Here is a 6,134-nt window from a genome sequence, read left to right on the forward strand (position 1 = left end):
GGAGCAGACGCGTTCGTGAAGGAGGGGGATACCAGCAAGAAAACGAAGCTCACGGGTGGGGAAACGGTACGGGAGGCGGAGGGCAAGCCGGATAGCACGTTTCTGTACCGTCTGGAGACGGTGGAGGTGTGTAGGGGCGGCATTACCCCACACAACTGTAACATACTCGAGGATGGGGCGGATCAGGGACGTGTAGAGGAGGACGCCAAGATGCTGGGGAAGGGAGGAAGACGGGTTTATGAAAGGATAGAGCTGACCGAGGCGCCCCAAAGCCTTGTGGCTTATGTCCTCGATGTGGGGACGCCAGGTGACGGCCCTGTCCAGGGTGACCCCCAGATATTTGGCGGTACCAAGGACAGTGACGGGGGGGGGGGGGGGTAGTTAACGGGCCACTGGCGCCGGCACATGATGAGAGCCTGCGTTTTGGCAGGGTTGAAGGCGAGGCACCATTTTTTTGGCATACTCCATAAGAGCGTCGATGGGAGATTAAAGATGTTGTCGGAGGAGGGCTTTGCTCCGGGAGCGAGCATAAACCGCCGTATCGTCGGCATACAGGGCGAGATGAACCCGCGGAATGGTGGGTGTGTCAGCTGTGAAAAGGCTGTAGAGGACAGGGCCGAGCACACTCCCCTGCGTAACACCTGACCTGATGCGCCTCCTGGTGGATGTACCTCCTGGGAAGCTAACATGGAAAGTGCGGCCTTCAAGGTAGGTGGCGATGAGACAGACATGGGAGGTGGAAGAGGCGTGGTCAAGGAGATTATACAGCAGACCCTCATGCCAGACTGAGTCGAAGGCCCGGGAGACGTCAGGAAGATGGCCCCGAAGTACTCCCGACGCTCGATGGCGTCCAGTGCCTCCTCGACAAGTCTGAGGAGCTGGTGCATGGTGGCGTGGCCACGGCGAAAGCCAAATTGAACGTCGGGGAGCACGCGCCCCTGGGCGACATGGATAAGGACACGCTTGAAATACAGCCGCTAAAACAGCTTGGAGAGGGCGGGGAGGAGGCTGATGGGACGATAACTGGAAGAGGAGCGAGGGTCTTTACCAGGTTTGCGCCCACGCACCTCCGTGCTGCGCTTATATGCCCTCGGTTGCGCGTGGTGGGGGGAGGGCGGGCCAGAGTCTATATAGGGGGGTGGCGCGTGCGCTGGGCGCACCGTAGCCGACTCGCTAGCACCGGGTGAGGAGCCGCTGCAGCTGCTGTTTGTGCACGTTTTGCTTGCCTGAGGATTTAGAAGAAGAATGACAGGCCGCGGCAAGCGAAGAAAGGGGCTCGGCAAGGGTGGCGCCAAGCGGCACCGCAAGGTGTTGCGCGACAACATCCAGGGCATCAAAAAGCCCGCCATCCGCCGCCTGGCTCGCAGGGGCGGCGTGAAGCGCATCTCTGGTCTGATCTACGAGGAGACCCGCGGAGTGCTGAAGGTGTTCCTGGAAAACGTGATCCGCGACGCGGTGACGTACACTGAGCACGCCAAGCGCAAGACTGCGACGGCCATGGACGTGGTGTACGCCCTGAAGAGGCAGGGGCGCACCCTGTACGGTTTCGGCGGTTAGGCGCGTCGCAGCAGCTGCAACCGGTGTGCTGTGTTGGCCTTCTCGCGGCAGTGCTTGTGGGTGGGAGAGACGAAAACGGCCCTTTTCAAGGCCACCACACAGTTCGGAAATTGAAAAGTGCGAAAGACTCTGTGTTGTTGCTGCGTGTGTGCGCTGTGTTGACTGGCTTGCTTGCTTTCTTTTCGTTCTTTCTTTTCGTTTGACTGACGTGATGTGACTGGGAGGGGAGAAGGAGAGGAAACGTGTCTTGTGGCTGTGTGTGTGTGTGAGCTTTTTTACCGATCGATGGAGATGGCGGGCTGTGTGTTGTTGTGCGAGAGGCGGTATTTATTTGCGTGGTTTGGCTTTGTTTGTGGCGGTGTTGGAGTTGCCGAGGCAAGGCGTGGGTATAGGCGGCCGGATCAGCTGATCCGTTCGTTCGTTCGTTTGTTTGTGTCTGTGGGTTTGGGGCGCGCGTGTCGACGGCCGTTACGCGTGGGAGTGGAGGGCGGTGTGTCCACACGCTCCTTTAACAATGGTCATTATTGCTGCCGTTGTCGTTTGGAAGGGGACTGTGCGTGCGTGGAGGTGCTTGAGGCGACGTGCAAAATATGTGTGTCTTTTTTTGTGTGCGCGCGCGCTGCGTGCGTTGGGCCACACGGGCTGTGGACGACAAGATGGCGGACGTGCGCCGGCGGCGGCTGTGAAAGTAAAGTGCGGCGAGGACGACTGAAATTTTGCTTTGGACGTAGGTTTGTGTGGTGACCCTGAAAAGGGCCGATTGTTGTGGGCCGAGCCGAGCCGGCAAAGCGCGTTGCGTGCAAGGGAGCACGCAGCGCTGCTGGGCGGGGCGATTGCCTGGCCTCTTTAGGCCTTCTTCTCGGTCTTCTTTGGCAGCAGGACGGCCTGGATGTTGGGCAGGACACTACCCTGTGCGATGGTGACGCCCGACAGGAGCTTGTTGAGCTCCTCGTCGTCGCGGATGGCAAGCTGCAGGTGGCGCGGGATGATGCGCGTCTTCTTGTTGTCGCGTGGCGCGTTTCCGGCCAGCTCGAGCACCTCAGCCGCGAGGTACTCCATGACGGCGGCGAGGTAGACGGGCGCCCCGGCGCCGACGCGCTCGGCGTAGTTTCCCTTGCGCAGGAGGCGGTGGATTCTGCCGACCGGGAACTGGAGCCCAGCCCTGCTTGAGCGGGACTTTGACTTGCCCTTGACTTTGCCTCCCTTTCCGCGTCCGGACATGGCGATGGGCTAGTGGCGAGCGAGCGACGGTGTAAACGGTGCGAGCCGCAGCGAGTCGAGCAGCGGAGTGCGTGCCGGCGCAACGGCTACCGCTCTTTACCTAGTTGGATAGTGCCTGACTATCTGTAGGTTAAGCAAGTTAAGTGCTTTGCACTATTCCTGCGTTTCCTAATATGTATTTTCAGTGGGCCTATCGTGTGTGTTGGTCATATTTTGTGATGAGCATTTTATGTTAGTTAATGATCGTTACTGTAGTGGTTTTTACTGCCGTAGTACGTCGGGCCATCTTGAGGTGCTCCTTATATGTATTTGGTTCCCGAGGTTAGAGACCAGTCTGTTCTCTGACTGCTGTGATTTCTCATAGAAAAATTGAGCAGTCTGTCTTATTCCTTCCTTTATTGGCTGCACTCCAGTGATGGTATGCAACTCCCTAGTGGGAAAATCACGTGGGAGTTTCAAGATCAACCTAAGTACGCTACCCTGGAGGCCCTGTAATCTCTGGATGTGGCAGTCTGCCGCGTTGCCCCACACTACTGCCGCATACTCCATCACCGGCCTTATAAGGGCGAGAAACAGCGTAATGCCGCATCGTGTGGGTAGGGTTGTCTTCGGTTTCAAGATTGGGTATAGCGCTCTCAATCTGCCATAGGCTTTACCCACAATGTCCCTTATGTGTGGTCCCCACGTGAGGCGCCTGTCCAGGGTCACCCCAAGGTATTTCGCAGTGCGGGTCCATGTGATGGGGCCTCCCATGATCCGCACCGGCTGTAGGTCGATGGGGATTCTTTTCCTCGTAATGATGATTGCCTAGCTTTTGCTGGCATTGTATTTCAGGCGCCAGTTTGTGGCCCATGTACCTAGAGCTTCACATGCCGTCTGCAGGCGGCGGCGCATGAGGTTCACGTTCGCGCTTCTGGTATACAACGCGGTGTCGTCGGCGTACAATGCGAGCGAGACTCTGTTAGCCTTTGGCGTGTCCGAGGTATATAAGGAGTACAACAGGGGGCCAAGGACAGAACCCTGTGGCACTCCCGCCTGTATGGGCCTTGCTGTGGATATACCCGCTCCCGCACGGACATTGAACGTTCGTCCACTAAGGTAAGACTTGATGAGTCGAACGTGTGGCGTAGGTAGCCCCATTGCAACCAGTTTGTAGAGGAGGCCCTCGTGCCACACGCAATCGAAAGCCCTAGAGATATCAAGCAGCACTACCCCTGCGTACTGCCGACTCTCCAGGGCACCCATCGCATCCTCCACAAGACGTAACAGCTGTTGCTCTGTGCTATGTCCATGTCGGAAGCCGAATTGTTCCGGCGGGATCAGCTCCTCCGCGTTTACGTGAAGCATTAGCCTTTTAGAGTACAGGCGCTAAAATACCTTAGAGATTGCTGGTAAAGGGCTGATCGGCCTACAATTCTGTGGAAGCCTGGTGTCTTTGCCCTGTTTTGGTATGGCAACCACCTCTGCATGTTTCCATGCAGAGGGGAAGTTGCCAGTCTGGATGATTCGATTGAAGATCGCGGTGATGGGGCGAATGGCTGCTTGTGGTAACTGAAGTAGTATTGCATTTTCTAGCTGGTCGCACCCCCCCCCCCCCCCCGCTTTCCTCGGGTTTAATTGCTTCACTTGTGCCTGTACTTCCTCCTCTGAGATGTCTTCAATGTCTGTTCCTGCATCACTTTCGTGGAAGACTGGGAGCCGTTGCTGCACTAGACGAATGTGCTCCTCATCAATGGGATCGTCTACAGGAGTGAAGTTCTCCGCAAAGACATCGGCCAAGGCACTGGCCTTGGCGTCAGGCTCGCATATCGCCTCACCCCTGACTTGTAGGGGAGGGATGCTTTGACCTTTCCTCAGAAAGTACTTTGTCGTTTTCCAGGCTGACCCATCGTTTATCTGCAGGCTGGCTATTTTCCCTTCCCATTCCCTATTACGATGGCCTTCCACCGCCACTTTCAACTCTCTCCTGAGCCTGTTGAGGAGACGCTTAGTGACAGGACTTCTGGTTACTTGCCATTCCCGAAAGACTCTATTTTTTCGGGCTATAGCGTCTATTAGCTCTGGCGGGGAGTTGACGTGAGAAGTCTTTAATTTTTTGAGGGCCTCTGGGGGAAGCATTTGCTACAGCCTGTATTGTAGCTGCATTAAGTCTTCTGATTGCCTCATCAGTACCTACGTCAGCAAGGTCTGGGATGTCATTGAGGGTACCTTGCAGGCTCTCTCTAAACTGTTCCCAGTTGACTTTACCTAGTGGCCTTCGGTGGCTCTGGAGTAGCTCGCCTTGAACCTCCAGGTCGAATATTACCGGTAGGTAATCCGACGAGAGCGCGTTTCGGGTTGTCGCAGTTGTGCGGTTGCCCACTCCCTTCAGCAACGCGATGTCGAGCACGTCGGGACGGCCGCCTTTTGCAGGGTAGGAGGTGGGATCATACGGTCCCAGGGCGACTGCGTTGTGCTGTCGAACCGCATTTAACAGGCGACGTCCACTCGTGTTAGTCACTCTGGAGTTCCATTCGGCGTGTTTGGCATTGAGGTCCCCCGCGATAAAGATTTTACCGCGGATGGACAACAATGCCGCGAAGTCCGTCGGGTCCAGTAGTTTACCTGGTGGTCCGTAGGTTGCTACGAATGTGGTTTCGCCTGACGATGTTTTTACTACAACTGCTGTGGCTTCAACAGTATGAAGTCTTGGCAGTTGCACAATGTGGTGTTTGAGGCAGTTTTTAATATAAATAGCAGTGCCTCCTCCATGTGTTACCCTATCTGTGCGGTAGCATGTGTAATTCGCCGCGCGTACGTAAATACCGGGCTTTAGCTTAGTTTCCGAAACTAGGCATATATCTATTGCCTCGTCCCGGAGAAACTGCCTGAATTCTCCTCCTTGGGTACGTATCCCATTTGCGTTCCAGGCGCAGACTGTTAATCTCCTGTATTGCTACAGGTTCCGGGGCGACGTCCGTTTGCGCGGACACATCCGTCTGCATGGACAAATCCGTTTGCGTGGACACGTCCACCCCAACTTGTCGTACCACCGTGGGGGTGGCAACGGGGCCGGGTGTCTTCTTTTGCATCAGCCGGATTTCTTCCCGCAACTCTTGCGGCTGCCGATGGAGACCGACGACTTCTTCCTGCATTGCCGCCCTCTCTGCCGCCATCGCGGCTTTGAGGGCGGCCACGGCGTTGTCGGTGGCGGCGCTGGTCGGGATTGCGGCCGCCTCGTTTTCCTCCTTGTGTGGGGGTGGCGGGACGGCTGCCTCTTCTTCATGGACCGCTTTCTTGGCGGTTGTTGGTGTCCGCTGCTTCAGGTATGCGCAACTGCGTGCATTTGCGGCGTGCGCCCCGCCACAGTTAACGCA

Source organism: Schistocerca piceifrons, unplaced genomic scaffold (genome assembly GCF_021461385.2).
Source record: "Schistocerca piceifrons isolate TAMUIC-IGC-003096 unplaced genomic scaffold, iqSchPice1.1 HiC_scaffold_913, whole genome shotgun sequence".
Lineage (NCBI taxonomy): Eukaryota > Metazoa > Arthropoda > Insecta > Orthoptera > Acrididae > Schistocerca > Schistocerca piceifrons.